Raw genomic sequence first — 23,099 nt, 5'->3', positions numbered from 1 at the left:
AGCACAGTGATAATGGTGCAAAATTCAATCTACTTTCTCTTCCTTAGACTTAGGTCCTAACTAGAAACCAACAACATCAGCAACAAAAAAGCCCAACAGCAACATTCCACACAAATTGCCTTTCCACATTCATAGTACTAAAGGGAAAAAGAGCAGCAAAAAAAAGAAAAAAAATATTAGCCTTCTGTTAAGAAGAATGAAAAATTATTTTTTTGCTATTCTTCTCTTGTAAATACGGGGACGTGCACAACTGCAGTCCATATACTTGCCTAATGGCTTCCTTAAAAACAGTGCTGGGTCCAGTTTCATGGTTCTACTCGAGGAACAGCAGCAAAGATTAACCCTCACCTTTATCACGCCAACCTCATGTTTGTCCATTCAGCTCTGACAAAGCAGTTTCACATGCTAACTCCCCATTTCTTTCCTGACTGAACATACGATAAGCCCACAGGACAACACAGGCATCGTCCTGCTACCTCCTAGACCCATTTCAGAAGTCCTACTAAATTAATCTCCCTCCTGTCTCCTTCCTCTTCCTGGTGAGCATCCTACTGCCAAATGAGATCTGATGGAGTTGGCAATGCCTCCCCAAGCCACGTGCCCAAATTCTTGCAAGCAGATCCCCTCACCTTGTAAAATCTCTCCTGAGACTAAAGTTCAGTGCAGAATTCAGAGACTACACCAGGAACAGAGTTCTAATCCTGACACTGACTCCAGCAAGCTACTTAATCTGGCTCAGCTTCCATTTGTCAACTTACATAGTTTTTCCATAAATTACTATGAGGATCCACCAACAGATCTAGTTTTAAAATCACTTAAAAAAAAAAATCCACGGAAGATTGAAAAAACAACAAATTAGGAACTCTGAGCATATAATAAAGTAAAATAATTGTATCAAAGGACAACAACTAGAGCTTATCAGGATGGAACTGGAAGGAAATCCGTAAAGCCAACTTTATCCACTGCTGTTAACTTGTACATGTTTTAAAACAAAATCAGAAATCAATGTGAGCATGCCTGGCTATCAGCTCTCACCAGGAGGAGCAGACCTTCATCTGTATTCTTCCAGGTAGCAAGCAGAAACTCATCAGAAATGACAAAAAGCATGGAAGCTTTTTCTCCTTTCAGCCAGACGGAGAACACAAGAGATCTAATGAGTTAAGTATCAGAAATACTTACAAGATTTTATGGCCAACAATAAAAACCAATACTGTATTCATCTCAAAAACACCAGCAGTCTGGAAAACTATACGCATTAGCTGCTGAGGATCTGTATTCCTATTCAAATGTTCTCCAAACAGGATGGATGAGAGACATTTGTCTTAATTTCCTTTATTTCCTATTGTCAATAGGGTCCTGGAGAAGGAAAAAACAACTAAATAAAAGCAACAAGGACTGCTATGATTTTTTTTTCTGCTGCTTGCTTTTCCATTCAGTGAACTCTGAAGCATGGGGAACAAGGCTGTACCTCCACTATCCCTGCTAACACTACACTGCATTTGCTCACATTTTAAAGGTTATCTTTGCAACCAGAAGAGTTCAGAATTGATCCTTTAAAGCTAATATTTTCTCCTTCTTGGATGGGGCTTAAGCTCATGAGAAATTCCACTGTTTGAAAACAGGGAGTAAGCAAATACTTCTCTTGAGCTTCTCCTCAAACAGCTCCTGCTCACTTGCCCTCACTTCCCATCCCCATTTTGGCCTTTTTGTAAGTCAAAGACAGCCCCAGCAACCCAATATGATTCGGCCAATGCGAACTTTAACATCAGCACTGCTTGCTATGGATTTTGTCATATAAAACATCAGTCACGTAACGTTAATTAAACACAGGTCTATAGAAAAGAATTCAGATGGCCTCATTCCAATACTCTACAAAGTTATTTCTCCACTGGCACAGCCAGACAATTTATGGAAACTTACAGTCATTTTATTCCACGTGACACTGGTAAACAAATTAACGTAGAGTTTAATTGCCTTTGTCTCTTCAGCTTAGAATTGCCCTTTAGTAATATTTATCTGGAATTATGATCCTTGAAGAAAATAAATTGCAATTGGGCTTATAAAATTGATCCCATTTAAAGGCTGACAACTGTCACAGTTCTTAATCTGAATTTTCCTTGTCAGGGAGGAAGCGCACTCGATCAAACGATTCTGCAAGGAAGGCTGTTTTTCTGCTGTCTCATGTTTCCTGCAGTATTGTACTCGCATACATTTTTCTACAGTTATTTATTTATTTATTGCATTTCTATCAACCACTCTCCTTGCTTCCCGCAGAGCACACCAGAAACCCCTCTCAAAGCAACGTTTTTCCTACAGAAATATAAAATAACCCCATCTCTGTAACACCTATAGCTGATGTTGAGAAACAAATGAAACAGTCGAAGGAAAAAAAAAACCCCACAAAGCCCCGCACAACAACATCAAAACCAACAAAACAACACCATCATTGTTATATAATGCATACAGCCTCAGCCATATTATTGCAAATCATTAAAACAGCCCCTGAATATACAGACAGCACACAAATATCAACGACGACACATCTGTTTTCTAAAACCGGGTTTGGATTGTGATGCATTGAATGACTACGAACAACGTGAGCCGTGCATTCCTGCAAGAGCCATACATTTTCAGAATTCCTATCTGCTGAAAACATAACTTACAGTTCCATGAATGTGACACCAAGCAGCTCCACAGGTACAAAGCACCTTCTCTGCTCACACTTTTCCTCTGTGAGTAGCTTCAGCACAAATATATATGTATATATTTGTATCTTTTAAGCAGAAGAGACAAATAAGAAACGAATGCTCCAAAAAGGACAGAGTTAGGTCCCAGGTTATGATTTTTACCTGAAGGTCTTCCCTTCCTATTTGAATACTCTGAGGTTTGTAGCAATAGAGATGCATTTGAATCTGGAAGTGAAAGTTTGTTTTCTTTTCCTTAAAGAAACATGCACGCTGGAGGATGGGAAAGGAAGTCAGCAGAAAGAAGGATGCCTGGACATTTGCCACCGTGAATATGAATCAACACCAGTAAAACAGGGCTATTTTTGCCTAGAAATATATGTGTCTGTGTTTTTAGGACATCGTCACCGTAGCCTAAAATTACATGGACCTTACATGAAGAACAACCCAATGCATCCTTGGGCTTGTGACTCGCACCCAACGCCTGCAGAGGAGTTCGTGCAGAGACAGAATGACCCTGACCATTTACAACAGGACTGCTCAACCTCTCCTATGAATTTATCTGTGCTGCAAGAATGGTGCAACTGAACTCCAATAACTAAATATTTTATGAATACAGGCATTCATTCACTCTGATTTTTCAGTTTCCTAAAACCAGGAGATTGCTGCTCCTGCCACTTGCTAAAACCAGGAAGAATCCCAGCAGTAGATTCCCAGCACTATCAGACCAAGCAGCAAAAAGCAATATCCTCTGACCTAAGCCTGGATTCACATTCACTCTTCCATCTTTGGGGTGGGGAGAGAGAAGAGGGAGAGGAATTCAAGCCCAAGGTATGCCTCACTCCTAGCACAGGGTGTAACTGCAGACAGACAGACATGACCTAGTTTTAATCTCACTAGCTTGGGTACAACAGCAGAAGAGCCTGTGAGTGGCTGGAGCATGTCAAAGCCTGTTCTGCTGCACGTTTGCAGCTTTTCCTACCCAATCTGGCTGGAGCACGCCTCAGTACGCTGCAGTCACACCTTGGAGGCCCACGGCTGAATACCTATTGCTCAGGATTCTCACAATAACCAGACGAACGTTAACAAACTAAAGGTCTCACAAAGTCGAGGTGGGCTTTTGGCACATTTAACAAGGACAGCTACGCTTCCTAAAAGCCGTGGCGATGCTCAGCTGAACACAGGAGCTCCTCCGCACGGGACAAACTCGTGTCAGAGCTCTGCTCCTCTGAGCTGACTGCACTCCCCGTGAGCCAGGCAAGCACACACAACAGCAGCAAGTAACCGGCAGATTTTTTATTTTCTTTTTTTTCCTCCCATCCCCAACAATGATCCCATGCAAGAAACACGTAATTGCTATCTCCTACTAATCATTTTTGACTTATAAACATAAAAGGATGCCAAGATGCTAAAGTCCTTTTCTTAAAAGTATTAGGACAGCGTTAAAGCTCCTGGGCCAGAAAATTCAAGTCACTAAGAGAAACAACAGGGAAGGAAGAATACCCAAAAGTTTATGTAAGGAGAATTAAAAGCACCTCACTGCAAGACTAAAGCCTATAGCCAAGAAGCTGTCAGCGTGACGTGTTCCTGGTGTTCTGCTCAGCTCAGAAGCCTCAAGCAGGTTAGGAGCCTGAGCTGGCAGAAGGTTGAGCACTGTTCCCAAGAAATACGTTGGTTAAGACAAAGCTCCTCCAATTTACTTCTCCAAACAAACAAACAAAAGCTTTATGTGCTGCTACACCAAGATGTTTCATGAAACACAAAAGGTGAATGAGTGTTATGTCTGAAAAAGGAAAACAAACTACTGAGCAGTGAAATACACGAATCCTTATTCCTTACAGAGACAAGAGAAACCTACTTAGGCTTGTTTCAGTCCAAAGCAAAGCAAAAAGTTAAAAAGCAGCAGCTGCACTTTCTGTTTCAGAAAGGAAACAGCTTAAAACTTCCTTGGGTTTACACCTCTTCCAAACACACTTGTAGTATCTCCTTCCTTTCCCAAATTTTTGGGTCTTTTTGACAATTTCCTAATTCTGTGTTATGCAACACTGAGCACACCAACGGCAACTAAAAACTCTTGCCAGGATGTAAATATACCTAAATGTACCTCAGGCAACCCTGAGAAAGCAAATTAAGCCTTCCTCATTGCCCACGTACATCTATTGTGGATCAGAAGAACCACCCAATCCTCCACGAGCAAAGCCAAAGCCTTCCCACAGGCAGGTGAAAGTCAAACGCAAGTCTGCAAAGACTCTGAAGAAGAGCAACACCAATACAAACCCTGAACAAAAATACTACTGTGGGTTGCAGAATTTCCAGCCTGCTTCCTCAGTATTACAATTCAAGCTCTAACCTCAAATAGGGCACCTGCTCTCCTCTTGCCTTTACTAAGCCAGGCAAGAGCAACTTTCTATCACCTTTAATTTCTACATGACTTCTTTGTTCCTCGTCAGCTTGAAGGAACAGCAGCAATGTTTTAATCTGTGAAGGGATAGCCAGCCATCTTTTCCTTCAATCAGAACACATTTACAAAATTTTATCATTCCTTTTGCTGTTAAAGGGTTTCCTTTTAGATAGAAAAATTCTAAATTCCAACCTACTTTAATGCCAGAAAACCTCCCTGCACTGTACAAGAATAGGCAGAGCTGTCTTACCAATGGTCTGTAAATATATGCCCATAAAACAGAAAATGTGATACTATCAATCTTCTGCACAGCTGAGCCATCAGACTCTCCAAGTTGGTCTCCAGAGCTCAGGAGGTATTTGGGTGCCCAGTAAGCTCTCTTGCCATGGATACATGCTAACATCACACTTTATCTCAGGTTCAGAGGGCAGCTCAGGGCATCTTCCTGGGGCTCTGCTGAGCAAGGAGGCAGGGCAAGAGTCTGGGCTTCTTTCTGAATAGAAGGCTGTGGACATCCGGGGGCACAGGGCAGCTCCAAGGAGACACAATGAGGAGCTATCTGGGTTGAGAGGCCCCAACAACAGTTCGGAGGCCACTTCCCTTACAAGCTGGTGAACAGTCTAAGGCTGCTTCACAGAGGACACGGCTCCTAATGCAGCTGCTCGTCAGCATCTTCTGAACCCAAGTTTATCAAGTAGGTTCCCGTTCAGAACTTACTGCTGGGTTATAAAGAAGGGCAGTTCAGAAAAAGCACCAATTATTTACTGGTGCAGATACTATGACTTTTGCAGGACAATGCAAATGTACAACGAAATGGTCCTAAACGATACGAGGAAATACTAAAGAGACACAATTCAGCCATATCAGTTCCCTTTCTTCACAATATCCAGAAAGATTTGCAAAAATTCAAGAGTTTTGGAAGGAGATTTTTTGGGAGGTAGGGAGAGACAGTGTTATTTTCCCCAAATACTGTTCACAAATTACCCCGAATTTACAAAGCAGTATGCTGGTCTCTGCTATTGTACAGTAAGGTTTAATGCAATGCTTTACATCAACTTCTTGAGGAATAAAAAACACAAACAGGAACAGGTGACGTTTTTCATTCACATACAATTGGCACTGCATTTTTACACTTCCATATTTACTCTACTGTATGTTACACCATGAGGAAGCAAAACAGCCCCAGAAGAAGGAGGAACATACAGTTTGAAGGAACAGCTTCCAAGCATCAGGAGCTTCCCTGCAAGCACTCCCTCACCTACCCAGCAGCTCAAGTTACTGCAGCAGTTGGCAGCTCACAGCTACCACACTTGAGCCACCATACTCACGTTTGCCCAGTAAGCACTAACTTGCATCCAAAGCTGGAGCTTAGAGTAGTTTGACTGGCAGCTGATGAATTTTGCTAATTAAGGTAAATTGTGATAACTTTGCGTTTAGTTGAATTCCCATGTAGAATATACCAGCAATGTTACTCAGACATGATTTGCCCCAGACTAACAATTATCAGTAAATAAAATAAAATCATCTGGAAAGACATGGTTTAGATTAATGCTTTTTCACAAACAGTGCTCAGCATGTTTCAACCTTTTTTTTTTTTAACCTGCCTGTTACTCCCCAGGATTGCTAATGCTGAAAACACGCACACTCCTTACTACAATTTTTTACTATCTGAATAATTTGCATAGCACCATTAAGGTTGGAGAAGGCCTCTAGGATCACCAAGTCCAACCCTACCCACCCCACCATGCTCGTTCACACATCCTTTGGTGCCACATCCCCACGGCTCTGTGACAGCCCCAAGGACGGTGACCCCACACTCCATGGGCAGCTGTGCCACTGCCTGACTGCTCTTGTGGAGAAAACACTTCTCCTAACAACCAGCCTGAACCTCCCTCGATGCAACTTGAAGCCATGACATCAACCAGCAAAACTCAGTAGCCTACTGCGGGACCTACCATTCAGAAATATCACGCCCAAGAGCTGTTAAATGGATGGAAAGGTCTATGACTCTGGAGGACACATCAGTAATGTGCATCTTTTTATTTAAAATAAACAGGTATAGGCTGATCATGTGGCTGTGCAACAGCAGAAATGTGGTTAGAAACTGAAGAGTCTCTTCTGTGAGGAAATGACAAGCATGGATATTCTTCCAGTTTCCATCTCTATTACAGGAAGGAACCTTGTAAGTTTCCTCCTTGATGTCTAAATCTAGAATTCACGATCAGATTCTGCACGACAGCTTTATGAACAGAAGCAATTGGATTGTGAGGAGGAAGAGCAAAATAAAACAGAACAAGCAACCACACTCCTGCAAGTCCTCTTTAAGGTCACCACCCTTAGGGACACAACCCAGGATCCTGCATCAGTAAGCATGAATAAAAACCAAGAGAGAAGCAGCTAGGGCTGCAACCCAGTAAGAGGTAACTGAAACCTTCATTACGATGGGCTAAAATAGGAGAAGTGACTTCCAGTTTTTAACTAATAACATTGCATTTATGAGGGAGCTTTATGTAAGCAACTGGTAGCTTCAGCTGCACGCTAGTAACACTGTTCTACTGATCACTGTAACAACTGAGGCAGACCAAAGCTAAGGGAAATAACGTAAACATGTAACTATCAGATGATTTGAAGAAGTTTGTATTTATTAAAAACTCTTCGAAAACTAAAAACAAACCAAAAATCCCCAACCCCCAAACTAGATGTACAGGTCTAGCAAGTATTACTGCATATTTCTGTAAAGTTCCACGCTCCTTGTAACTCTATCACACCTGTAACATAATAGTTCCATATAGTTACTAGCATCAGAAGAGTGTCCGAGTCCAAATCGTCCTGTCACTGAATTAAGCTCAAAGAGCCCCAAAGCAGCTGTCCTCAGGCCCTCCTGTAGCCGTCCCCAGCCTGGCATCCCGCTAGCCTGGCTGCACTCATGCTGTCAGCCGGTGACATTCCTGAGCAGAGCAGTTTGCTAACCCTTTGTAATCCCCAATAAACAGTTCAATCATTAACAGCATTAACAACCTAGGTATCACGCAACAAATCATTTATGACCCTCCTTTTCCGCTCTCTTCATTGGTTTGGGCTTTTTACCTTTTCTGCTTCTGTTGTTGTCTCAGTTCAGTTGAATTCTTTGTTCATTTATTCCTTCTGTTGGGGGTGGGGAAGAATCAAGAGTATTTTTCAGGCAGGAGATAGAAAGAATCCTTTTGTTCTGCTCAGAATGATATTTTACAAATTCGGTATGCTCTTCCATCAGTATTTATTCTGGCTCTATAGCTACCTGAGGTCAGAGGCCACAATGCTCCTTCACAAGACGCCCCCCAACTCCTAAGCAAAAATTTAAGATTTTATTTGCTTAAAATAGAAATTCAGGTCTACACTGGTAAATTACACCATTGATCTGGGCTCTCTATCTGTGCTAGAAACGCTGTGGAATACGGATATGAAAGTGTCAGTGCAAACTATTGCAAACTCCTTGGAGAACTTCACCAAGGGCACAACTTGGCATGTGGTTTTGTTTTACTACTTTGTCCTAACTGTGAACTTACCAGTGGGCAAGAAATTGTGGTGTTTTTTTTCCATGTACTTTCAGTTAATTTAAAGATTTCATTTTTAATCTTTTTTAAAAACGCGTTTTAAAGATTTGAAAGAAGGATCAGAAAATGGTATCCAACCTTTTAGCATTGTTACTGACGGGTCTGCAATACCAGACCCTATAATACCTCTAAAAATAAACCAACAAGAGAAAAGCACATTCTCCTTCTCATCATGGCAATGGATTTTCTGTACCTACAGCTTCATGCAAAGCAAAGACAACAACACACTGGCTCACCTGGACCATGCTTGGACTGAATGAAATGTGCCTGCACACAGCTGCACCCATTGCAGACTACAATTGCATGTCTGCTGTGCAGAGCACACCACCATCGCTGCTCACACCGTCTTAATGCTGCCATTCAAATGGCTGTGGTTTTGTCTTGAGGCACAGAATGCTCCTCATCCTAGAGCTGCTAACTCTGTGACTTAAACATGGCCATACGAGGGACTCCAAGGTCACTATTTAAGTGCCAAATGGGTAACAACAACGGAATATTTCTCTGAAAAATCATGCTGTTCACAAAGTATAAGCCCTTCACTGCCTAAATAAATGAACAGCAGAGCTCCCCACCTGTGTGAAATTGTACACTTTACCAATGCAAAACTCGTTACATTTATTACTGGAAGAGAGTCAATATGGCTAGCAAAGACCTGCACTACCAGTCAGCAATCTTCACTACTGAGCCTCCATGAATGCACGCAATTAAATCAGTGAAGGCTATCCTCTCCAAAGCCAGTTATCACTTCAGATGCACGTGCTATGTTCTTCATTTGCCACTAGCTACACAGTATATGTGAGGTACTGAAAGCATCTCCATGACTGCAGAAACAAGTTCCTGATAAAGAAAGCCCAATCCCCATATTCTTGCAGTTTGGGTAACGTCCACCTGGTTTTAGGCTGCTGTAGCACTTGTCATTCATCTAGCAAGTGAAATGAGACCTGGTTCACCATCAGAGAAGTTCCACATATGATCAACTAGCCTTACAGAAGCTCTCAAGTATCTCACGTATTCATATTTATGTATTTCACCTCTTTGTATCTACCTTGCATCAGAAGGCAGCTGCAGATACTACGGCAGCTGCTGCATGCACCCCACTTCTTGGGCCTGATGTAACAACTTCCCTCTGAGGGCAGAAAGCACCTTCAACGAGTCAGAAGGTGGGAAGAGGTCCTGAACCCTCAGTGAGTCAGGCTGTAGCCTGCTGAAACAGGAGCTCAGCACCAAGCAGGCTCTGCTCATCCAACAGAGGCAGAACAGAGTTTGGCCCTGCCAAGAAAGAGGCATAAGCAAAGAAGCTCACTGGATCTGCTGTAGCAGAGCTTAGAAAAGGTGATGGCAAACGATCATGCAACTGGACTGAAGGAGGAGAAACATGCTCTTAACAGAGTGCATATCAATGTGCAGACTGGCTACAGCAGTCACAAGTTCAGAAACTCAGCAACAACAAAGCACAACTGCAAGATGCAGCTACATAGACATCTGGGTCAAAGCACTGTTAAGGTGTTGGTCTCCTTACATGTTCACGGTTCTGTCAATCTTTAGGTGTGTTCAGTAACACAATAATACGCTGCACTGATCCTCGTTATCACAGAGGGCCAATAGAAGTCAAGTGCCTAGCCAAGTCAATCCTCTGAACCTAAAACAACAAATCATAGCTCTGTGAGAATGGCATCTGAGAAAGGATTATGCTCACGATACAAGCAAGCCCAACACAAGTCTCAACTGGCACTGGCATGACTGATCTCAGACTCGATGGCTTCAGCACGGTGTATCTGGCTCCACCTGCTCCACTCTTCAATATGAACACACCCCACTGTCTCCAGCACACGTTCCAGAAGCATTACCAGTCCACGAGGCTGGGAGGATGACTATAGATGTGTGTTTGTTTTTTTCTTAAATGCTGATGACAAATGGACAGCTTTGGCAGAGAGAAGTCTGGGAGGGCACAGAGCTGAAACCAGCAGGGAGCGATGCGCGTGCCCAGAGAGCAGCTCACCTGCTGAGGAGAAGCAAGCAAGCATCACTGCAGAAACCCTCTTGGCCAGCTGACCCCTAACTAATTCTATGAGTACTGCCCATGCATTCCAGAGAGCTGCAAATTCTCTCCATAAAACATATATGGATGTGGAAAGAAACACAGGGTAGAAAACCAGCCCCACAAGACAAACGAGTGTTTAAATGCTCCAATTTATCTGTTAAGTTGCTATCATTTCTCTGTAACAACAAATTCAATCTGAAAAAGAAAATAGCTAAAAGCCTATTAGAATGCCTATTTCAAGACATGAGCGTTCAGTTTTTAATCAGAACGCTCAAAACTCTCAGCTCAAGAACAGAAGATCAAGAGGACATCTAAAGCAAACCCAGCTCTGAAACAGGCGAATGTCTGCCTTCCCTTTGTGCTGGTAGTTCAGCCTCCCTCCACATCCTGTCCTCAGTTACCTACTGTTGGCTGAAGATAATCTCTTCCAGGCTTCTCAAATGCTGACACAGGAAACTCCGCAAGCACACCAAACTACTGCCTTTCCTCCCTGAAAATATTTCATAACCTACAACTTTCTTCTGTGCCCTACTTGCAGTCTATCCTTTTCTTCCTTCTTTTATCAAATCCGCTAACATAAAATTTTATAGTGTCAATTCAACAAAGGAAAAATTATAAAGTTAGTTCTGACAGCTTCCCTTCTCAAAAATTTAATCAAAAAAAAAAAAAAAAAAGAAATCCTCTGCCCTTGAAGCCTTAAAGAGATGAGCTGAAAAAGCCTTAGGTATTCTATAGCTATATTTATGAAAAAGACTTTCAGAACTAAACACACAAATCTCTATAGAAATTACAGAAATGAGGAAAGTGCTTTTTGCCCAAGTCACAAACTTTTCTTTCTGTTTCACAGAGGAAAACGCACCACACTCCTGAGCTGGACATAAACTCACCTCACAGAGATGTGCAGGTCTCAGCCAGTTCTGGGTGGGAAAGAGCTCCCACTGGATAATACTGTCAAGTGAAGCAGTCTCCAAAACAAATAAACAAACAAAAAACCCCACAGATGTATCTGTGCAAACATACGCTATTCAGATTTAGGAAGGCAATCATCTCCAATACAGCAACACAGCTTTGCGTCCAGACATCATTCTAAAGTTTTATTATGGAAAACATTATTAAAGCTTAAGCAACAAACCAGTATTAGAATGGTAGCACTGAATCACAGCAATATGAAAAAAAAGCAAAACGCAAAAATACATCAGGAAAATAATGGATCAAAGAATAGATGAGTGACACTTTCCTGAAGAAACAACATTCTACTTTAAAATCAAGAAAAAAGTGGTGGTACAAGTGAAAGCAATGTAGCACTCTCCTGTTGATAAACAAAAATGAGATCACTACTCTTGAATATTCAAAATCTCCATGTCGCAAAAGTTTATTTGCCTTGCTTTAATCCAGAACAATTAAGCTTGATTCTAAAATTCTGCATTTCACAGTGGTGAGAAAAACATGTACCGAGAGGCTCAGTGCAGGCTAATGCAGCTGCTGAGCGCGCATTTACTTCTCCTGCAGAACAGGCATTATCACTTCGGTGGATCCACCCAGCCCTGCATCTATCTCAAGTCAAACAGTCAATCGACCAGCATACTGCTATATCAAATCTCAATTAAAAATTCCCTTAAGTCTGGTTTTCTAACTTAGAACCCATCTATTAGCATACTATTCATCAGATGCTGAACCAGGGGGAAGGCACATAACTCGCTGCCGCTCTGCAGATCGTTTCATTTCAGCTGATTGAACAAATACCTTTTTCATGTTTTTTTGGCAGAATTCTATCAAAATAGTTATTTATAAGGAAGTTGTGCAGCTGTTGTAGTTTAGAGAAAAACAAATTTAAGTATTTTAGGAAAGTTGTGTTTTTTTTTTCCTTGTTAAGTCTTGAACAGGAAAATAAAGAATGAAAAAATTAAGTTCTCCTAAGTTCAAAGACATTCCCTTCCAGCCAACACAAACACTAAGCAGCTAACACAGAACAGCATCAGCAATTGGAATTTAAGCTGTCCAATGGAAATTAGATTTAGAAATCAAGTTTCTCTCATTAGAAATCTCTTCTTCTGCTCACCATAAATTACCACTTCTCTTTTCTTATTCTTTGCCAAACTATTTTAAACCATTCCACTGTATTAAGTCCAAAATCATTTTCACAGAAGGAAAAAAATCCCTCATTATTACCATTATTCTATATTACAGTAACACCAAGGCTCCAGTAGGATTGACAAGTGCACAGAAAGACATCGTCCAGAAGAGGCACACAAAGCACTCAGCCACTGAATTCAAAGGGATCAGAAAATAACTCCTTAAACGCAGATTGTTCAAAGCTTACAGAATCAACACATCTGATTCCTTCTTCTGCTCAGGCTCCTCAAAAAATGTTTAGTTCAGTCCCATTTCCGTGAAATACTAAAGCTCCCATAACACACAGAAACTGATGTTATTTAGGAGATGCTTATTTCGTCCCTAAGAAACATCAAACTTATTTCCTATGGCACAAGCCGTACTTCAGCCTATTATCTCAACCAGGAGATGCTGTACATCTTCTTAAAGCTCCTATTCAATAAGAAACCTTTGCCTGTAACTGACAGAAAACTGTCCCTGAGTACATCTAGAAACATGAACCTGAAAAGGCAGATGAAAGCAATTTTAAAAGTAGCTTTCATCTTTCTGTTAATTGTAAGACACTCCTGTTTCTGTGAAATAGATTCAGTCTGTAAACTCTGAAGACAAGACTTAAAAAATAAGAAGTTAAATTCTCTACCAGAATGCATTTGCTCAAGTGCAAAGCTAACAAATGCTAAAATTGTTGGCAACACTTCTGCATTTCTGAATCATTAGGTAGTCAAACTATTTTTTGATTTTGCTTGCGTGATGTTGGATTATAATAATCCACATAAATCAGCGGCTTCCCCTTGCTAGGAATATTGTGCTTACTTTTGGTCATCTGATGTTGAAAAAAAAACATGGGGAGGTTCAGAAAGAACTAACAAAAGCAACTTGCATGTACAGTAGTGGATTAGAGCTGTCTGTATAGGAGACAAATGAGAACGAATGCAGTCAAAGTAAACAAACTAACGGAGAACCAGGGAAGGTATGCTGAGCATTTCAGCCACCCTGCTCAGAAAACAATGAAGGGATGCTTTTCCTCATGAAAACTTAAACATGTAGGGCTTTGTGAGGGCAAGCTGCTCATCTGGGGAAGCGCACAGTTGTCCAATGCTTCCCCAGCACCCAGATGTGGAATGCTCAGCTGCGCGGTGGGACTGAAGCAGAACGACCTCAAGTCATGCCTTCGGTTGCTTAGAGACTTCCTGCCCTGGTGGAAGCCTAAACATCTGGGCCAAAAATCACAATACTGGAGCACTTCTACTGAGAGTAGTTACCATTTGAAAACAGTGGGGCTCGTTGCCCACATCTGTCTGATGAGCTGGACGTACTAACCATCAGCTCTTCCAAGTCTACTACAAACATTATGCATTTATTTATTTATAAGCCTGATAGCACTTTTATGCCTATTCTATTTTCCTTTTGTGACCAAACTGTCTTGTGACTCTTTCTTAAGACTGGGTCTCAGCAGCACCTTCTGCTTGACGCCATGTGAAAATACAAGCCAGGGCTTCATACTTGGACAGCAAGGACTCATCCACGTGCAGCACCTCACCGCTCAAAGAAGCCAGCTGCTCTGCTGAAGGCAGCTTTGCTGCTGGTTGTCTGCAACATATTTCTACTTGGCAGTGCTCACTCGTGGCATTCCAAACTTGGTGCTGCCATGTTGAGTGTCAACTCCATGTCTTACAGCAACAAACAGCCAGTAAGCGCTTGCGGAGTCCAATATAGGAGGAACACAGCGTGCAAGTAAAGCAAGCAGCAGGAATGTCCGTGCAGTTTGGGGACAGCATAATTGTGGACTGTACTCGACAGGATTAGTGCAGAGATTTAAAAAGTAGTAATTATTTGCAAATTTTTGATGGAAGTACGTGTTTGTATAACCTAATCCTAAAATACCACCTGCCTGTGGAGGCCTCTAGCACACACACCAACAGGCCTTTTCTCAGACCTTACATTAGAACATTAAACAGAAGCCTGAGAAACATTAAAGAACTCTTTTTCCAAGACAGTGATAACTGGAGATGCTTTAAGATACCTCCACTTTAAGGTTCACCAGCAATTAGCAGTGAAACGTTTTACAGTCACTACCATTACATGAAAAAGTTTGTTATTCTACATATGAATTTTGATTACTTCTATCAAAACAGTAACTAAAAAATATTGTTTCATTTTTCCATAATAGAAGCTCAGAAGTGTTCTAGATATATAGTTACTAGTACCATAATTATTTGCATTAATTAGCAGAAGCTGAATATCAATACCTTTCACACTGCGTTGTTAGAATTTGTTAGATTTCCAACAAGTGCACCACAGGATAAATGGGTTTCAGCCTGCTCTGCCAAAGGCAGAAATTAACAAAAAAAAAACCACCAACAACTTCTTTTCATACCTCATAGATCAGTATTCAGAGAAATCATATTAATTGCTTTCAGGTAAGAAGACAAAAAATGGGAGAGAAAATTTATGCGTTCATTTTCTGATGTAAGTTATTGTGCTGATAACTGTCAAAGAAGAAAAGTTACGTAGGTCCTATGCACCAAAATACATTCATCAGCACAAAGTAATTTCAAGTTGTTTTTTTAAACTTTTTAAAAAAGAACCTTAAAGGTAATTTTTAATGCGCTGCTTATTTTTCAGTCCAGTTCCTCAAGTCCAGCTTCACCGTGTGGCTGTAGATTCTTAGCAGAAGTCTTACACAGATAATGATTTCTGCACTGTGTAAAAGATGGTCAGGACTGATTCAGTTATGAATAATAATAACTGTGAAGTTGATAAGAAGAATAAATACGTAAATAGAAGGAGCATGAGAAAAAGACCAGCAAAACCCACCAGCATGGGAAGAAAGCTAAATACGTAAGATGATCCACTTGGAATCTGCATCTCAGCTGATGAAGAAGTCACCAAACAACCAGCACAGGTGGCCATTATATGGTTAGAGACACTCATTCCCCCAGTTCCTTCAATGAAGTCAGAATTCATGAAGACCTCATGTTTAGGGCTTGACGCTGCACCCACTGACATTGCTGTCATGTCATTCTGAGCCCTGACATGAGTGCAAACAAAACATTCATGCTTTCTCTGATGAAGTTATTTAATGTATAGCACTTTAATCACGAAATATCAATAAATGAAGAATTAAACTGATAAAATAGACTGGGGGGGGTATTATATATAAATTTGGGGTATTATTGAAGAATAGCATCGTGCTCTGGCCGAGTTGCAAGAGCCCCAAAGATGTTATGAGCAAAAACCCAGCTTTCAGGAAAAAACATCCACACCACCACAGTGAGCACTGCAACTTTATAGATAGTACGCTCAGCACAGATGGACAAGTAATTTTTAGAAATGAATCACGCTGCAAATGATTTTACTAATTTTAAAACAGAGGTGAGGAACCAATAGCCTGCAGGCCAGATATGGCAGGCTGCTGTGGTTCAGATGGCTCACAGACACACACACACACACACGCACGCACACTGCTAACACCACTGAGGCAGGCTGTAAGGAAAGCCATCCAGGTTTTAAGAGGCTCCAACAATTCACGTATTTTTAAACACATAATCCTTAAACACAAACACCAGCACGAAGTTCTAAGGATTAAGTGAAACCTATGCTATTAGTTCACAAATCAAAAAAGCAGAAATCAAACCTCTGAGTTGCTTTCCATTAAATACAGCCCATGATGCTATCCTGAGAAGGTGAGACTTCACAGCCTGAAACATTTACATTATCTTAGCAGAGAAAAGACACTGGGGCTTTGAATTCAGACAGCAGCCAATGCTGCACTTACGGCACAAGCATTTCAATACCTGCTTCAACAGAGAGGAACACATCCCACCAAGCTTATTTAGGACAAACTTCCACTGAAATCAATTACTCCATTGCCTTGGAAAGGTCCAGTCCCACCTATAGACTTGAATCTTTAATAGGCGTAAGTTTTTCTTCAAAGTGCAGAGCATTTCTGAACCTGACAATGTATGCAAGGCTCCAAATGTGCAAAGAACAACAAGTAAGAATGTGCAGAAGAATACACCAAGAAAAAGAGTAATCTTAAGCTACCGGTTTTATTTCTACCGTTCCTGGCAATTATTTGCAGCTGCCATAACCACACTGCTGTTCAGCAAAGCAAAGGCTGCAGCTTTAATTGAAGTTGGGATGTTGTAAACAGTGAGCTGCCTGGCTCCGGCCCGCGCTCCAATACCAGCAGCAGCGCAGCGATGGGAAGCATAAACAAACCTTTTAACTAGATTACAGCTTCTAAACTGGCCAAGAAATCCTTCGGCAACAACTCCTGTGTGACAAAATGGCAAAGGAGGAAAAACATTTTGAAACGGCATCTTTACAAAACCAAATCTTACCTGAGGTAGCATGAATGGGAGTCTGCTAGGGAAAAGGACTTGAGTCTTCAAATGGGGCTACCCTTAAAAATCAGCGTTGGAGAAAAAAATGAGAAGGCAGAATATCCCAAAACACATGGCTGCAAAATGGAACAGTATTTTTCAACAGCTCTGATGCCTCAAAATGCATTTACAAAAATGTTACTGACCATTCCACTACCAGATGATGTTACCATTTCCCATTCCAAGTAGCCGTGCTGGAGAACAACCTAGCTAAAATGCTTGCATCGCATTTGTCCCAACACATCCCTCTCTTGCACCTGAGCCTTCTAACAACCTGCCTTACCCAAGCTTCTTCCTCATGGAGCTTACAAGGCCTGTAACCCAGCAAAAAGGAAATTCTGCCACAAAAATCCAGATTTTTAAACAAAATTCTTCTTCTCATCTAAAGATGGCATTCTGATCCAGAAAAAAACCACATGTACATGGTTCTCTTCTGCACGTATAAAATAAAATTTACCTCAAGCCAACAGCACGTACATACAAGAAAAGTAAATACATACATCAGTGTTCACTGCACCAAAGTCTTAAAAGTCATGAAAGAAAACAACAGCCCCCCTCCCCCACAGCTTACAAGTAGCTTGGGTGCACAATTAAAATATAAGCCAGTGCCAGCTGAGTCCCACTACAAGACAGCAAATTTTAGTGGGCTAATCATATATAGAAGTGTATAGGTGAATTTATGCGTATATGTAAATATATATTTGCATGCATATGCCTGTGTGTGTGTATATATACATATATAGATACAGATATATATATACCTGTACAAAAATATAGGTTAGGTATATGGGTAAAAGCTTGAAGACTGAATACCAAAACGTTTTACACAATTAAATGAAGATCTTAGTAGGCTTCAAGAGACAACCTTAAATAATGCATCAGCAAAGATCTACCAGAGCTTGAAAATAAAATTTCAAAAATTGGTAAACTGAAATTTAATGTCAAGTTTTTGAAACGCCAGGCAGACCGAATGGAAAAATCAAACTATCTGTATTATGTAGGTCTACCTTTTCCTTGGCTGATTTCTACTCTTCTCCTACGTTAGGCTGCATTTGCTCCTTTTGGTAGCAGGGTACGAGGCAACATTATTGCAAGCCTCTTGTTATCTGAACGTTGAGAATTTCACCATTTGATCCAACAGGATTTGTTGGGCAAACAATTGACAACTGCTCTGGTTCCCTGACTCGAGGATATTCCTTAGCGTGGCCATGTTACTGACTGGGCAAACCAAGGGCCTCAGATTTAAGATGCTATTTACATTTGAGACCACTCTTCCTTTGTAGGTACCAAAATAAACTTGGATTTAACGTCACTGAAAATGTAGACTATTCTCAAGTGAAGAGAACACACATGTTTAAATCCTGGACTTCACCTTCACCACAGATGGGAAAGATGCAGTTAACATATTGCTTCTACAGGTCCTACCAGCCATTGTGAGGAAATAATTGATAAAACGCTGCTTGCTTTACTATGAAATATCTCTTGTAAAGGAAAAATAAGAGACATGAAAAAAGCACATTGAAAAATTTATCGGATGAACAAAACTCTTTATTCTTACTTTAATAAAGGCAGTTATTAGAAACTCCAACAAATTTCCAGCCCTTGAAACATCTTCATTTTTAAAGTAAACTTCAATCCCTCGAAACAGAGGGCTTCAGAAAGAACATAAAACGATAACAGCAAAGTGACCAACAACCCTCACGTGCCACCAGCTCTCTGTATCACCCCTACAACATCCCTCAGCTCCAACATCTGGAGAAGAACAAGGCACTCAAAGCCATGGTTTGTTCCACGGCCATTCCCCATGGGAAGGGCAGGAGGGAAGGGACAACTCCGCAATGGGAACATCTGTCAAGCTGCAGACAAACTGAGCTGATCAAGTCGTCTCACAAAGGTCAATGAATAGCCACCTCATGGTAATGACCGATTCCTGCTGCCGTGTGCCTGATCAGAACAACAACTCACAGGTACAACTCCAAAGGCAAATCTGTAGAGCCACACAAATGCTTCATTTTAAGCACTGCTTCAATGCATCCACTTTTGCATCTCTTTTTTTTATATATTCCTGCATGTACACACAGACATTTGTGTATGTAGCTAAACATACATGCGTATGTACCCATGCATGCAGTAGGAGATATATGCACATATAAATCACAAGCTATAACTTTGTATTTGATATGGCTTTGACAAATTTTAAATTGATTTTATAATTCTGTTAAGTGTGAACCCCTATCTAGACAATTCATCAAGAATAGCAGCCACAGTGATAAAGAACTCTGAGTTTGGAGAACAGAAAGGAGTCAGCACTGCTTAATTTCTGAACTGCTGCTCTTTGTAAGCGTCCCACTTGATTTAGCTGTAGTTCCACAGCCTTCAGGAGGCTTCAACAGTTGACATGTCTCCAATGATTTTCCAAAATTTTATTTCAAATCCAGGCTTCTGTTCCTGTGCAGGCCTACCTGAAACTGACTGAGCAGCATCGTGCCACCAGAAAGAACTACAATGAAAAGTTCCAGAAAGAACTACAATGAAAAGTCAGCGAAAGTCTGTGGTTTCAAACACTCTCATAAACAAAGTCCTTAAGGACAAAAGTTCATTCAAAAATTCAACCTGTATCTTTTTCTTACTGAGGTCAATGGTAACTTTGCTATTCACTTCCACTGGGATAAAAGAGAAAGCAATATAGGGTCTTTAAACCAAACCAACCAAGCCCCAAACCAACACAACAAACCCAAACACAGCAGCAGAACCGCTCCTTGCTTTCCAAAAGTTTTAACAGCACTTCTGAAAAGGAAGCTTAGCTGCTTCCACAACTTGTGCCCTGAACCACCTAGATAGAGTTGAGATCCTCCTCTTGCTGTGGCCATGGGACCTCTTAAGGCCTGGGAAGAGGCAGGGAGCAGCAGGGCTGCAGACAGGCATGGGGGGCCACCCACACAGCATGCTCTCTTCCAGAAGGAGCATCCATCCACGTTGGAGACCCACTGCTGCCTCAGAAATGGATGCTGTAGTTATGGACTGCAGTCAAGGTGCAGACCTTCCACGCGCAAACAATCGCCATGAGTAACAGTAGGGGAAAAAATAACCTACTGACAAACTGAGTCAAATAAACCCTGACGTAAAACAAGGCATTCTGTTTTTGAGAGGAGTGTTGCTTATACCAACATCTTCAGTGCTTTTTAAAAGGGACAGAAAGACTGATCCCTCCAGATCCAAAGAATGAAGGGATTATAAGCAGAGAAAAATTAAATTACTGAAAGTCCTCCATCGTAAAGAAGGTTCTCTTGAAACATCTGTTTAACTAGACTAAATACAAATGAACATAGTCAACTACAACGGGCAGCATGACAGCAAACTTCCAGGGAAAACTTACTGCTAAAGGACAGGTACAAGCCTGGCCCAGGCAGAACCTTTACAACTAGCACAGCCTACATCTTGGTGCCACAGGTTTCCTGCTAATTCAAAGCAACCTCTCAGACTGCGAGCCTGGGCAGTCCCTAACCTGGAATATGTAAAATAAAGAAATCACTATGTTTTTGCTCAGAAGATTAATAATTGAAATACATGCACACAGTTCTCCTGGAAACAACAAATATTTGTTAATACCTTTTCATAACAGCAGCATAAAGAGATTAAAAAAGCCAAAAGCTACACTGCTTCTCTGTTACAGCTGTTGATAACTAGCAGCCTGCAGTAAAATGAGCCAATAGATTCAGTTCTTCCAGTTTCTAAGAGGTCGCTATGATAGTGGCCAGACAACCCAAAACAGCCTTAGACCCCTCAGTATGAGGCACTGCTGTGGAAACACAGGAATTACCTCTGGCACAACACAAGCACACTCGTTCAGAGCCTCAGCCCCACAAATGCTTCCTCAGGACTGTTCCTATCCAACCCCCCAAGCAGCGGCTGTCCATTCAGCACAGACATGGCTGCAGAGGCCTACGGAAATGAAGTTCTGCCAGCAATTCCATCTCTAAGGTTTACAATCAGAGAACTCTATGGGTTCTTCTACCCAGTTTCAGAATTCTGTTAGGGCATTTTACTGAGCAACCAGATTAAATCAAATCCTGCCTATCTTCATCGTTGAAACACACAGAAATAAAAGTGTTAATCTTTATAATAAATATTACATCTCATCAGCTGTAGGCCATGGAAGTTGCAGGCAGATCTGCGGCTCCACAAACACAGGGAGCATAATCTTTAGGTTTCCACACAGAAATGAGAGTACACCAGTGGTATCTCAGGTTGAAAAACAGAGCGCTGTCATGAAGAAAAGGAAACAGTCATAATATCATAGAATGGCCTGGGTTGAAAAGGACCACAATGGTCATCTAGTTTCAACCCCCCTGCTATGTGCAGGGTCCTAGAGTCCTCTATTCCTGGACAGTCTTCTGCTGTCCAATCCTTGCACGCAGTAAGCTAACTGAAAGAAGAATGACGTATTTAAAGAACCTGAGCTTTTATACATGTATCTGGGTCTGAAGATGATTCTCACAAGCTCTAAAGACGATCACTTTGTCCAAGTTTTTCATGTGTTTAAAACCAAAAGTATCTCATTTTCACAAGCAAACGGAAAACTGAAGGCAAACTATTAGGAAGAACTAGAGTTATGGCTGTTACCTTCAAGCCTTCTTCGTGACATCTTTAAGCTATCGGACCAAATGTACATTTCCCCCATTCTTTTCTCCCAATCTAATTACTCCTATCTCAAACTCTTTCCAGCTCAGTCACAAAAAACCGCCACTCCAAATTAGAAACTGGAGATCCCAAAGCACCCACGGGCGAGCCCTTTCTTGTGGGTACCCTTCCAGCACGAGGCAGAGGCAACACACGCCCGACGCTGACCTCCATTTGGCTGCCATGCCCCAATGAAACACAACCTCACGGCCTACTTCATGGCTCAGCACACGCTCCGGCTGCCTTTTTAAGATTACAAAGAGTGTAATTAAGCTCCAGAAAGAAGCAGACAGCAGCAAACATCACACTTATAGAGCGGGCCCTTACATCAGCTACGTATCAATACCTCAACTCTGACTTTTGGATTCTTTTTAACCTCTGGAAGCCTTGCGCCAACGTTTACTCCGACTCAGCTCAGCAAGTAGCTTATCCCCTTACACCGTATGTATTCCAGGCGTTTTGACACGTAGCTTTCCTTTAATTAGCAGGAAGCTGTCGGTTGAGCCTGCAGCCCCGCTGACCACCACGGCTGTGGCTGCTGACGGAGCCCCGGCCTTACACGGGCAGGCAGATCCCAACCTCAGCCAACTCCAAACCGAACGCAGCCACTGACCACCCGAACCCCGGAGCTCCGAGGCACCTCCTGACGTGGGGAGGCGAGCCCGGCTCTCCAACTTCAGCAGGCAAACAAGTCTTTGTATGACCGGGGCCTACGGCTGGACCGAGCCAAAACCCGGCACCAAACCCTCACGCAGCTCCAACCCCCCCACCCCGCTCTCCTCCAGGACTCTCCACAACCCGCTCCGCCCGCCGAACCCCCCGCTCCGCACCACGAAACCCCGACGCTTCCCCTCCCTTCCCCACAAAACCCCCCGAACTTTCGCACCCCCGGGGTCCTCAGCCAAACCCCTCGCTTCTCTCCCCGCTCTCCGGGCCCGGCGACGCCGCGAGGTGACAGTCGGCCGGCCCTGAGGTAAACAACCGCTCCCCGCTCGCCCCGCTCGCGGCCCCGCCACTCACCTCAGCGGCCCCCCAGCTCCCGGCCGGCCCCGGAGCGGCGCAGGCGGCGAACGCACACAAAGGGCAATAAAGGGGGAGGAGGGGAGCGCGGGGGGGTGGGGGCCGCCCGGCTGCTCCGTGCTCCCGGCGGGGCCCTTTCTCCCTCCGCTGACTGCCGCGGGGAGGAGGAGGAGGAGGAGG

At 42.3% G+C, this 23,099-nt stretch overlaps 1 protein-coding gene across 10 annotated transcripts in view; it reads right to left on the bottom strand.

Moving 5' to 3' along the window:
* MBD5 (methyl-CpG binding domain protein 5) overlaps positions 1 to 23,015 on the bottom strand; it is a 128,379-nt gene extending 105,364 nt beyond the window's left edge. For 9 of the 10 annotated variants that reach the window (XM_042827449.1, XM_042827450.1, XM_042827451.1 and 6 more), the window contains exon 1: positions 22,920 to 23,015. The gene's annotated coding sequence lies outside the window, so the exon portion shown is untranslated. The remainder of the gene's footprint in view (positions 1 to 22,919) is intronic. The other variant, XM_042827441.1, reaches the window with a different exon arrangement.
* Positions 23,016 to 23,099: the final 84 nt, after the last annotated feature.

Source organism: Centrocercus urophasianus, unplaced genomic scaffold (genome assembly GCF_019232065.1).
Source record: "Centrocercus urophasianus isolate 14NV4802_14NV808 unplaced genomic scaffold, USGS_Curo_1.0 seq_28, whole genome shotgun sequence".
Lineage (NCBI taxonomy): Eukaryota > Metazoa > Chordata > Aves > Galliformes > Phasianidae > Centrocercus > Centrocercus urophasianus.
This window is presented reverse-complemented; position numbering and strand designations above follow the sequence as displayed.